The sequence below is a fragment of the Mesoplodon bidens genome (genome assembly GCF_964165515.1).
Source record: "Mesoplodon bidens genome assembly, chromosome: 16".
NCBI lineage: Eukaryota > Metazoa > Chordata > Mammalia > Artiodactyla > Ziphiidae > Mesoplodon > Mesoplodon bidens.
This window is the reverse complement of record NC_138173.1, coordinates 67,304,143-67,317,955: the sequence shown is the minus strand read 5'-3', so window position 1 is coordinate 67,317,955 and position 13,813 is coordinate 67,304,143. Positions and strand designations below refer to the sequence as shown.

Here is a 13,813-nt window from a genome sequence, read left to right as displayed (position 1 = left end):
CATCTCAATTTCCAAACATCTGGCTGGCTTCAATCAATGAGGCTCTAAACACACCACTCCTGGGGCTGCAGGGGTACTGGTGGGGATAGCTGGATTCAGGATGCACAGCCAGCAATAAGCAACCAGAGGGCCTCTGCATTCTTTTGTTCATGAAAACCTTGGTTTACGCTACCAAAGCTGGGCTGGACAGAGGGAAACATGAAAACAAAGCCTTACTCAGCAACAGGGCCAACAAGCAAGCTTAGTATAGGGCAGGAAAGTCTGCTACTTCCCTCAAAACCAAAATTCTAGTTAGCCACTGCAAGAGAACAGAATCAACACAGATTTGCAGAGCAATCAGGGCAAGAATTGGATGTCCAAAGCAGGGGAGGAAATATCTTTTCTAAAAGAGAGGAAATATCTTTTCTAAAAGAGAGTAAGAAGTTTTTTGCTTTGAATAGTGCTTTATAATCAACAAAATGTAATCTCACGGACTCTCTGGCCAAACTGCTGTGTTCCAATCCAGCTCTTCCCAGTTATAAATTGAGTGAACCTGGGCAAGACACTTAAACTTTTGGTGTCTTACTTTCCTGGGGTTGATAAACCCTACTACTACCTTCCTATTAGGACTTTTGTGAGGATTAAATAAGATCATGCATATGAAGTATTGAGAGCATGCCTGCTACATGGAAATGCCACATACATGTGTTTGCTATTATTATTTCATTTGTTCTTTACAAACGGCCTGCAAAGAAAATAGAATAGATATTACTGAAACTGGGGTAATTAGCCAAATCCATTTCACCTGCCTTCACTCATCAAGGTCGTCTACAAAAGACTTACATGCCTTTCAAGCAGCACGTAGCCTAAACAATAAGATGTTTGCCCCAGTTTTCCAGGAACTTGGAGTCAGCTGTGTCTAGTTCAAGCTGAGCTGGTTAAGACTGGGCATGCGCAAGTATCAGCTGCAGACCTTTTGACGTCAGAGGGCCTCAGGTCGTGCTAAGGGCCTCCATTCCTTAAAGGTGCAGGGGCCGGTAGCTTAGTTAGAGAACAACAATTTACCGCACCTTTTCCCAGCTGCATTTCCCCGTGCCCCCCACGCCTTGGACTGTCCTGCGTCATGATTCCTTATCCTATAAATACCCCAAGCCGCTTGCCTTCAGGTAAGTGGATCTGAGACTAGTTCTCCTAGTCTCTTGATTGGCTGCCTCGCGAATAAAACCCCTCTCTGCTGCAAACCTCGGCGTCTCAGCATTTTGGCTTGCTGTGGTTCGGGCAAAGGGAGCCTGGTTCAGTAACATTATCTCCGTCGGAAGAATGGAAGCTACAAGTGGTTAAGAAGTTTAAAAGTGTACCAGTAGTAAGTTGTAGAGGTAAGGTTAAAACCTAGCTCCAGTGCTTTTCCTTTTTCTTTCTTTTTTTCTTTCGGTCCGCCATGCGGCTTGCGGGATCTTAGTTCCCCAACCACGGATTGAACCTGGGCCACAGCAGTGAAAGAACCGAGTCCTAGCCACTGAACTGCCAGGGAATTCCCCAGTGCTTTTCTTTCTTTCTTTCTTTCTTTTTTTTTTTTTGCGGTACGCGGGCCTCTCACTGTTGCGGCCTCTCCCGTTGCGGAGCACAGGCTCCGGACGCGCAGGTTCAGCGGCCATGGCTCACGGGCCCAGCCGCTCCGCGGCATGTGTGACTGGGGCACAAACCCGCGTCCCCTGCATCGGCAGGCGGACTCTCCACCACTGCGCCACCAAGGAAACCCCCCAGTGCTTTTCTTTAGTAATTCATTAATCCATTTAAAAAAATAATTAACTTTTGGCTGTGTTGCCTCTTCGTTTCTGTGGGAGGGCTTTCTCTAGTTGCGGCGAGTGGGGGCCACCCTTTATCACGGTACGCGGGCCTCTCACTGTCGCGGCCTCTCGTTGCGGGGCACAGACTCCAGACCCGCAGGCTCAGTAGTCGTGGCTCACGGGCCCAGTTGCTCCGCAGCATGTGGGATCCTCCCAGACCGGGGCTCGAACCCGTTTCCCCTGAATTGGCAGGCAGATTCTCAACCACTGCGCCACCAGGGAAGCCCAAATCTATTTTTTTAATTCCTTTATTCGATGTGAATTGAGCCCTTGCTATGTACGAGCCACACTGTTGGGGACACAGAGATATATCTTGACATAGGTGTTTCCTGAAAGATATCAGAAGGTCATGGTTACTGCCTGATAAAAGCATTGGTTTGAGGACAGCTGGAAGTGATTTGGTGGTGTGGATGAGGTAAGTTTTCCGCTAATACCAGGCTTTCACTACTAAGCCAAGGTTTCTCAAGGTTTAAGTGGTGGAACGAGTAGAAGTCATGAAGTTTTGCTGTTCTTTGGGAAACATCATGAACTACTGATCTGCTCCGTTAACGAAAGAGACACTATCCAATTCGTATTATACTTGGAAAGTTTAGTGGTAAAATTTCAGGCTCAGGAGGAGTTGAACTCTCCTGATTTAAAGCCCATTTCATCTCTTACTGGCTGTGTGACTTGGAGTCGATTAATGAACCTCTCTGAGTCTCTGTTTGCTGCTCTTCGAAATGGGGATATCAGTCAGACCTCCCACTGAAGGATAACAAGATGATACAGCACTTCCCAATCTTATTTGAGCATTGTCTACTTTTTCCTTGGATTCCTGACTGACATCCTGCAGGTAGCCTGCAAGACATCAACTGAGAAAATGACCCTGTTTTATTGATTTTTTTTTAATTGCATTAGTTTTTTCCTCATGGCTGTGCCTGAGGAAGGAGGGTAGGCAATGATGTAGTGCATGATTGGGGCTGCAACTCTACCCTGCCCAGTCATGGGTAAAACCAATCTGGTGTTTATCAATCTTTGAGGTCTCTTACTGTGAGTGTATTCTAAAATCAGCTATCTGATGGAATTTTAAAAAGTGTTCATCTAATGCTTGCTGTGTGTTAAATACTGTTCTAGTCATTGAGGAAACGAGATTAAGCCACATAAGGCTCACCCTCTCATAGAACTTATATTTTAGTGGAGTGACAGATAACAAACCCAAAGACAAACAATAATTTAAAGCAGTAATATATACTAGGAAGGTTGGCAAATAATGGCACTGCTACAGTTCCTACTACTAAAATGGTAATAATAGTGATAATTATAGCCAGCAAGAGAGAGCTAAGTATATCATAGGCAGCAGTGTGATCTCTATTCATTCACTTATCACCAGTCTTTTTTTTTTAATGGAGCAACTTTTAGCATCTCTTAGACTAGTTTTATGGGGTTATGGTTTGGAAAACATAGCTATTCATTTCAAGCAAACAATCTTCAAGTACAGCTTTCAGCATGCCTGCCCCGAACATTTGCAGGGCCCAGGACAAGAGTACAAATAGCGGCCCACATACCATGTGTCTAAATATTTAAGGGTTACAAATCAAGCTAATAAACTTTCAAATCTATCCTCCTGGCTTGACAAATATAATGTCATAACAGTGTGGAAGGCCAGGTTTGGATTTAGAACTCTCAGGGCCTTGGATTTTTGTGCTGGAAGGTGGTGGCCTGGGAAGAGTTGGCTCCTGGGAACCACATTACTTCTTGACCCACCATCAGTAAGAGGCTTTGCTCGAAAGATGTGGACCCCAGCCCAGTCCCACAAACAGCCATCACTTGGGTACCTCTTGGAATGGATCTTAGAAAGTATGGACCAGAAATTCCAGAGTTCTGGGTATCCAGCAAACAAAGAAACATAAAGTACAGATAAAATGACTAAGTTACTTCCAGCCCTGACATTTCATGATTCGGTTTTTAGTGCTGGAATTTGGATGATCTTAAACCTGCAAAACATTGATATTATGCTCTGTGTGTACAAGATGTTTTGTCTGGAAAGAAGTGTGCCTTGTGGAAAATTCTAAACAATGGCGTAGGAAACACAGAATTGGGAACTATTGTATAGACATGTCTTGACAATAATATTATTAATTGATCACAAAAGGCCCTAGAATCCAAACAAATGTCAAATCTCAGACCAGGTAAGAGTAACTAAGTTCAGAATTATGGGCAAAACATTTCCCTTTCTTGGACTTCAATTTCCCATGTGAAAATACTAAGTTTTGGATTCTGAGTTCCTTCTAGCACATTTTTATGGTTCTTATGATGTGATCTGCAAGAGCTTTTCCCTTGAATAGAAAGCAAGGGTATTTAGTAAGGGGAAGGGTCTGAACAGTGAGGTATTTAACAAGAGCAATAATTACGTATTATGTTCCAGTCTTTTATAGCTTATGTAAAAAGGTTTTTGAATGCATTATCTCATTGGATTTTCGTCCCCTGCCTGTGATGCTGGTGTCTTTTCCTCCACTTGCCACTAAAGAAAATGAAGCCAAGAAGAGATGAGTGAATTACCCACCATCTCTCAACCTCTGAGTGGCAATAGAGCCAGCTCTCAAATCCATATACAGCCTTTAAAGTGGGTGAGCAGGTTTCCAAACCTTTGCATTTGGGAAAGATGGTCTTGCAGGTGTGAAATCCATTCTTTCTGAAGGAAGAGGGGGGTAAACAGCAGCAAGCATAAGCATGTCTCTTATGACTCATTATCAACTTAAGGCAGACCTTTATTTCAGATGGGAAATCATTATTGCAGCTGCTACTAGGCTGACACACACGGACGTACACACCCTCCTTGCTGCAGCATTGTCTCACTTTGCCCTGGACACCCAGGCTCTGGAATAATGCAGCCAGCGGGACACTTTGCTGGCACGTATGTTGTAAAATGCATAAAGGCTGCGGGCATGTTTCGGAGCACTGCATCTCTTTCCATCCCTTAAACAGATGGTGTGTGCAGCCTGGCCGGTTGCCTGCAGCATTCTACCTGCCGCATTGGGAAAGGCTGAACCTCGATGGAGAAGAAAAGGAGGCTCCACTGTACGGAACGCTCTCCCTTGCGCATGCTCCGAGAGGCCAGGTAGAGGGCACAAAATACTCCGATAACTGAGTATCAAAGGTGAGTGGTAAAAATGAAAGAGGGGAGGTGGTGTATGAAAAACTAAACATGCAAAGCCTTACAAAAAAGCACACACCTGAATGTAGTCACTGGAATGAATCAAATGAAAGTAAGTCAAAACAAGAGATGAGTGCTAAATTCACCAAATGGAAACACATTTTAGGGACGAAATCTTGCTTGTGTTAACACACAAACCATGGTGGGCAATGATGTATCTGGCCCCCAACACTCTGTTCCTGGGTGATCAACTCACGTGGACTCGGATTTCAATCTCTGCTCCTTTCCTTAATATCTGTATGACTGTGGGTCGGTTAATTAAACTTTTGAGTCTTAGTTTCTTTGTTTGGAAAGTGGGGATGATTATACCTACCACTCAGTTTTTGTGTGTGTGTGTGTGACAAATGTGTTATATATTCTATCCAAACTGGCTTAGGTCAGCGTTTGGAAAATAGATGTTTATCTGGCCTATGGTAGCTGCCAGATAATCAGAATCGCCATCTTCATTAATTTATATTTCCATCTTCCATGCTTGACACTGGATCATCATTAAATGTTGAATGCACTTGTTAAAAAATTTTAAATCAAATTTAATGGGGCAGAATTTACATACAATAAAACACTCAGTTCAAGTGTAAAGTTCAATGACTTCTGATAATTCTATACCTTCATGTAATCACCACTACCATCAAAACAGGGAAAAATTCTCACAGCCTAAACTGCTCTCTGCTGTCCCTTTGTGATCAATGACCCTCAACTTCCAGCCCAAGCAACTACTGATCTGCTTTCTGTCACTACGCGTATTGCACACTATTTATTTCCTTCCTTTTCGCGTACTTTGGGTTTAATTTGCTCTTCCATATCCAGCTTTTCAATGTGTGAATTTAGATAATTGACTTTAGTGCTTTCTTTTCCTGCTTTAGCCACATCTCAAAAATTGATACGTTTTAATTTTCATCCAGTTTAAAATATCTTATAATTTCCCATCTTATTTCCTCTTCGATCCATGGTTTATTTAGTAATGCACTGTTGATTTCATAAACATGTAGGGAATCTGGAGTTATCTTTCAATCTGCTGGTAATTTCAATTTTAATTCTGTTATGGTCAGAGAGCATACTCAGCTTTATTTCAGTTGTTTAAAATTTGAGACTTCTTTTATGGCTAAGAACATCATGGTGAAAGTGTATATTCTTTTAAAAAATTTTGTTGAGATGGTAGATTTCATGTTAACTATTCTTACCACAATAAACTTAAAAAATTTAGAAAATTGTCATTTATATTTACCCATATATTTACCACATTTAGCACTCTACATTCTGATGTGTTGATTCAGCTTTCCTTTTGGTATCATTTCCATTCTTCCTTTAATTCCTTTAATTTTTATTTTTTGTAGGCCATATCTGTTAGCAATAAACTCTTGCAGGCTTTGTTTCTCTAAAAATGTCTTTATTTCTACCTAAGTTTTCAAAAGTGTTTTTTCTGGTTATAGAACTACTGGTTGCCTGTGTTTTTCTTTCAGCACTTGAAAGGCTGTAAGCCATTTTCTGTGGTTTACATAGCGTTAACCATTCTCAACTCTTTTTCTTATCTCTGTTCCTCTGTAAATAATAACTTTTTTTTTCTATAGAAGATTTTGAGATTATATTACTGGTTTTTACAATTTGGTTATGGTTTGTCATGGTATCATTTTCCTTTTATTGTCTGTCTTGGCAATTGCAGACCTCCTTTTTATGTATGTATGTATGTATTTATTTATTTATTTATGGCTGTGTTGGGTCTTCATTGCTGCATGCAGGCTTTCTCTAGTTGTGTTGAGCGGGGGCTACTCTTCATTGCGGTGCACAAGCTTCTCATTGCAGTGGCTTATCTTGTTGCAGAGCATGGGCTCTAGGTGTGCGGGCTTCAATAGTTGCAGGACGTGGGCTCAGTAGTTGCAGCACGTGGGCCCTAGAGCACACAGGCTTCAGTAGTCGTGGCTCGTGGGCTCTACAGTGCATGCTCAGTAGTTGTGGTGCATGGGCTTAGTTGCTCCACGGCACGTGGGATCTTCCCGGGCCAGGGCTTGAACGCATGTCCCCTGCATTGGCAGGCAGATTCTTAACCACTGCAACACCAGGGAAGTCCCATTGCAGACCTTCTTAAATCTGGTTTTAGATTTTTAAATAAATTTGAAAAAAGTTCAGCCATTTTTTTCTCAAGTGCTTTATCTGTTCCGTACCCTCATGCTCTTGTATATTATGCTATGGTGTTTTATATTCTCCCACAAATAACTGAAGCCCTGTTGTTGTTTTTTCAATAATTTTTTTCTCTGTATTACATTATGAATAGTATGTGGCTGTATCATCAATTTAACTGACATTTTGTTCTTCAGTGTCTAATTTGCCATCTCATTCAGTGAAATTTGCTTTCCAAATGTTACCTTTTTCATTTTCCAAAGTTTTACTTTTTGCTTTTATATCTTCCATTTTTTCTTCATTGTGTTTATATTTTTTAAATCCTTGTGCATATTGAGTGTATTTAAGTGGTTACTTAAGGTTCTTTGTTGTTAATTCTATCATCTGTCTTTTCTGGGTCTGTCTCTACTGATTTGTTTTTTAAATATGGGTCCTTTTTCCTGATTCTTGGCATGTCTGACAATTTTTGGATACTGAATATCATATTTTTTGTGGTCTTGAGCACTGAATTTTTTGCTGTCTTCTTTTAAAGAGTGTTTAATTATGTTCTGCCAGGTGGCTAAGTTACTTGGGGATCAACTTGATCCTTTTATACCTTGTTTTTAAGTTTCATTATAAAATGCCCTTTATTCAGTGCTACTAAATAGATCCTTCTGTAATATTTCCTAATGCTCCTGGTTTTCCTGGAGAACTCTCCATCATGACTGGTTAGAACCTGAGCATATCCTATCCTTGTGTGACATTATTCAGCTTACAGTTCCCTAGTCATTCTTTGTCTGGCTTCTTGGAACCTTACTGGACACACACACATGCTTTTGTGCTTAGTAATAGACTTGAAAGAGCCTTTACAGACATGTCTGATGCTTAAAAAATTCTTTTCCACCTCTCTAGTTACCTGTTTTACTAATTTCAGCCATGCTACCCTCTTTGAACTCCAATATCAGTCTCTTCAATTCAGTGAGAATGCCATACTCTCTTTGGGTATCCTTCCTTACACTGCAGTCTGGAAAGTACATCCAAGTAGAAATTTAGGGCAATTGTAGGGCTCATATATTTTGTTTCCCTCCTCATAGGGATCACAGTCCAGTGTAAAATGTTGGAAGATACTTGCTTCACATATTTTCCAGTTTTTGTTTGTTTGTTTGTTATTTAGGGTAGGAGGGTAAGTCTGGTCCCAGTTATCCATCATGGTTGGGTGAGAAAGTTGATGTATTTCTTTTTTACAAGGGTTGATAGCATTATTAAAACCAAATGATTCAGTTAGGGGCTAAAATGACAACATCAGCTAATGGTCAAGGGCTTTCTATTTCTGCCTCTGTCGTTTCATGCCACACCAGGGCTTTATAATGGTGTTCTCCTTTAGTTCCTGTAATGAGGTCAAGCCTGTGGACAGTTGTCAATTGAACTGATACTACTTTTCTTTCAAGATGGGTCAATTTTAAGTTTTTTGTCCTTTGCTCATGCCTACTTCCTCCATCAGCAAGTGAATTTAAGGAAAGTTTCTTCCCCAAACATTTTGTTATCACTAGCTCAATATTAGAGTTTTCTGCCTGTTTTGTTATTTCTGCGGCTAAGCTGTAATATCATTGAGAATAGTCCAAAAGTTTGTATTTATAGCATTTGGCATAGTACCTGACTCATAATATGTCTTCTAATATATATTACTTGGATAAAAAAGAGTAATTCAAGTTATGTCAAATCATCTCCCTTAAACTTTGCTTTAATTCTTCCAACTAATTGTGAAAAGTGCAGATCTTTTTAGCTATCTCCATATATTAATCTGCATATTTTACCAACTCTATTTGCTCCAAAATTATATAATTACAATATAAGTTTTAGGTATTTAAAATTCAAATTTCTTCTGTACACTATCTTTGGGAAATCTTTTCCAAGCCCACACTGTACAATGATGAGTTCCAAATATCCTATCCATCTTTCCTCTCTCTCTTGAACTCCAAACTGGGTGTTTGCACTTGAATATTCCACAGGGCTCTTAATCTTAATTATGTCCATAATAGAACTCATCATTTTTCCTTAATTCTGTCCTCTTTTTCTGTGTTTTCTCTCATGCCTTTTGGATAAACAAAGTCCAAAATCCTTCACATAGCATACAAAATCTTCCCACATCTAGTCCCTGGTGACGTCAACTTTATTGCTCATAACTCCTCTGCCCCGAATGTGCTCTTATACCTCCCGACTCTCCATAACATTTTACAATGTTATTTATTCTATTAATTCACGTTTTTCACTTACTTATCCTTTCAACCTATTGCAGTGGAAGTCTTCTGGCTTCTCCAGATATAGTCTCCACCCTTTTCACCTGCTCTGAGCCTAAACATTCTTCTGTATGGGCTATGTGAATGGGGTTCTTTGCCTCTGATATCTGGTGGGGTTTGGTCTAAGAAAGTCCTGCAAAGAGATCAAGAATGAGAGATGCTATGAACTGAATGTGTCTCCCCAAATTTATATGTTGAAGCCCAAACTCTTAACGTGATTGTATTTGAAGATAGGGTTTTTAGAGAGTAATTAAGGCTAAATGATGTCATAAGGGTGGGGTCCTAATTAGACAGAAATAGTGGCCATATAAGAAGACGAGAGTTTGCTCTCTCCATGAGCATGGATAAAGGAAAGCCTTTGTGGGGACATGGTAAGAAGAAGGTGGCCATCTGCAAACTAGGGAGAGAGCTCTCACCAGCCATTAACGCTCCTGACACCTTGATCTTGGACTTGCAGTATCCAGAACTTTGAGAAAATAGATTTCAGTTGCTTGTCACCCAGTCTATGGTTATTTTTAAGGTAGCCTGAGCAAACTAATAGAGCAGACCAATACTAATAGAGATAAAATATATTCTTGGAAGGAGACACATGTCGGGCTCAAACTGCAAAATGGAAAGACTCTGTGTGTGTGTGTATGTACACTTGGCACACTACAGAATATTCTGATAAACAAGACAGACATACCTCTTGACGTCATATAATTCATGGTCCAGTGGAAATACAGTCAGATGTTTATGAATTTTCCTCACTTGGTACACCTTGTATATATTGATGGGAAATTAGTAAAGAGAAGTTAGAAGTTTGTTAAAAAAGGACCTAGAAGAAATAAAGGCAAACAAACAATGATGAACAACACAATAAATGAAATTAAAAATTCTCTAGAAGGAATCAGTAGCAGAATAACTGAGGCAGAAGAACAGGTAAGTGACCTGGAAGATAAAATAGTGGAAATAACTACCACAGAGCAGAATAAAGAAAAAAGAATGAAAAAAATTGAGGACAGTTGAAGAGACCTCTGGGACAACATTAAATGCACCAACATTCGAATTATAGGGGTCCCAGAAGAGAAAAAGAAAGGGACTGAGAAAATATTTGAAGAGATTATGGTTGAAAACCTCCCTAACGTGGGAAAGGAAACAGTCAATCAAGTCCAGGAAGAACAAAGAGTCCCATACAGGATAAATCCAAGGGGAAACATGCCAAGACACATATTAATCACACTATCAAAAAGTAAATACAAAGAAACAATATTAAAGGGAAAAGCAACAAATAACATACAAGGGAATCCCCATAAGGTTAATAGCTAATCTTTCAGCAGAAACTCTGCAAGCCAGAAGGGAGTGGCAGGACATATTTAAAGTGATGAAAGGGAAAAACCTACATCCAAGATGACTCTACCTAGCAAGGATCTCATTCAGATTCGATGGAGCAATTAAAGTCTTTGCAGACATGTAAAAGCGAAGAGAATTCAGCACCACCAAACCAGCTTTACAATGAATGCTAAAGGAACTTCTCTAGAAACACAAGAGAAGGAAAAGACCTACAAAAACAAACCCAAAACAATTAAGAAAATGGTAATGGGAAAATACACATCAATAATTACCTTAAATGTAAATGGATTAAATACTCCAAAAGACAAAGACTGGCTGAATGGATACAAAAACAAGACCTGTATATATGCTGTCTACAAGAGACCCACTTCAGACCTAGGGACACATACAGACTGAAAGTGAGGGGTTGGAAAAAGATGTTCCATGCAAATGGAAATCAAAAGAAAGCTGGAGTAGCAAATCTCATATCAGACAAAATAGACTTTAAAGACTATTACAAGAGACAAGGAAGGACACTACATAATGAATAAGGGATCAATCCAAGAAGAAGATATAACAATTGTAAATATTTAAGCACCCAAAAAAGGAGCACCTCAATACATAAGACAAATGCCAACAGCCATAAAAGGGGAAATTGACAGTAACACAGTCATAGTAGGGGACTGTAACACCCCACTTTCACCAATGGACAGATCAACCAAAATGAAAATAAATAAGGAAACACAGGCTTTAAATGACACGTTAAACAAGATGGACTTCATTGATACTTACAGGACATTTCCATCCAAAAACAACAGAATATACTTTCTTCTCAAGGGCTCATGGAACTTTCTCCAGAATAGATCATATCTTGGGTCACAAATCAAGCCTTGGTAAATTTAAGAAAATTGAAATTGTATCAAGTATCTTTTGTGACCACAAAGCTATGAGACTAGATATCAATTACAGGAAAAAATCTGTAAAAAAAAAAATACAAACACATGGAGGCTAAACAATACACTACTAAATAACCAAGAGATCACTGAAGAAATCAAAGAGGAAATAAAAAAAATACTTAGAAGAAAATGACTCTGAAAACACGATGACCCAAAACATATGGGATGCAGTGAAAGCAGTTCTAAGAGGGAAGTTTATAGTAATACAATCCTACCTTAAGAAACAAGAAACATCTCAAATAAACAACATAATTTTACAGCTAAAGCAATTAGAGAAAGAAGAACCAAAAAAAACCCCAAAGTTAGCAGAAGGAAATAAATCATAAAGATCAGACCAGAAATAAATGAGAAAGAAATGAAGGAAATGATAGCAAAGATCAATAAAACTAAAAGCTGGTTCTTTGAGAAGATAAACAAAACTGATAAACTACTAGCCAGCATCATCAAGAAAAAAAAGGGAGAAGACTCAAATCAATAGAATTAGAAATGAAAAAGGAGAAGTAACAACTGACACTGCAGAAATACAAAGGATCATGAGAGATGACTACAAGCAACTATATACCAATAAAATGGACAACCTGGAAGAAATAGACAAATTCTTAGAAAAGCACAACATCTGAGACTGAACCAAGAAGAAATAGAAAATATAAACAGACCAATCACAAGCACTGAAATTGAAACTGTGATTAAAAATCTTCCAACAAACAAAAACTCAAGACCAGATGACTTCACAGGCAAATTCTATCAAACATTTAGAGAAGAGCTAACATCTATCCTTCTCAAAGTCTTCCAAAATATAGCAAGGGAGGAACACTCCCAAAGTCATTCTACAAGGCCACCATCACCCTGATACCAAAACCAGACAAAGATGTCACAAGGAAAGAAAACTACAGGCCACTATCACTGGTGAACATAGATGCAAATAGCCTCAACAAAATACTAGCAAACAGAATCTAACAGCACATTAAAAGGATCATACACCATGATCAAGTGGGGTTTATCCCAGGAATGCAAGGATTCTTCAATATACACAAATCAATTAATGTGATACACCATACTAACAAACTGAAGGATAAAAACCATATGATCATTTCAATAGATGCAGAAAAAGCTTTCGACAAAATTCAACACCGGTTTATGATTAAAAACCCTCTAGAAAGTAGGCATAGAGGGAACTTACCTCAACATAATAAAGGCCATATATGACAAACCCACAGCCAACATTGTTCTCAATGGTGAAAAACTGAAACCGTTTCCACTAAGATCAGGAACAAGAAAAGGTTGCCACTCTCACCACTATTATTCAACATAGTTTTGGAATTTTTAGCCACAGAAGTCAGAGAAGAAAAAGAAATAAAAGGAATCCAAATTGGAAAAGAAGAAGCAAAGCTGTCAGTGTTTGCAGATGACATGATACTATACATAGAGAATCCTAAAGATGCTACCAGAAAACTACTAGAGCTAATCAATGAATTTGGTAAAGCTGCAGGATACAAAATTAATGCACAGAAATCTCTTGCATTCCTATACACTAATGATGAAAAATCTGAAAGAGAAATTAAGGAAACACTCCCATTTACCACTGCAACAAAAAGAATAAAGTACCTAGGAATAAACCTGCCTAAGGAGACAAAATACCTGTATGCAGAAAACTATAAGACACTGGTGAAAGAAAATAAAGATGATACAAACAGATAGATATACCATGTTCTTGGGTTGGAAGAATCAACATTGTGAAAATGACCAAAGCAATCTACAGATTCAGTGCAATCCCAATCAAACTACCAATGGCATTTTTCACAGAGCTAGAACAAAAAATTTCACAGAAAAATTTTACAGAAACACAAAAGACCCCGAATAGCCAAAGCAATCTTGAGAAAGAAATACGGACCTGGAGGAATCAGGCTCCCAGACTTCAGACTATACTACAAAGCTATGAGAATCAAGGTGTATGGTACTGGCACAAAAACAGAAATAAAGATCAATGGAACAGGATAGCAAGCCCAGAGATAAACCCATGCACATATGGTCACCTTATCTTTGATAAAGGATGCAAGAATATACAATGGAGAAAAGACAGCCTCTTCAATAAGTGGTGCTGGGAAAACTGGACAGCTACATGTAAAAGAATGAAAT

At 39.1% G+C, this 13,813-nt stretch overlaps 1 long non-coding RNA gene across 1 annotated transcript in view; it reads left to right on the top strand.

Moving 5' to 3' along the window:
- Positions 1 to 4,769: 4,769 nt before the first annotated feature.
- Positions 4,770 to 13,813, top strand: part of LOC308629801 — a 167,773-nt gene continuing 158,729 nt past the window's right edge. Inside the window, exon 1 of the long non-coding RNA XR_014017714.1 lies at positions 4,770 to 4,962. This is a non-coding gene — a long non-coding RNA (uncharacterized lncRNA). The remainder of the gene's footprint in view (positions 4,963 to 13,813) is intronic.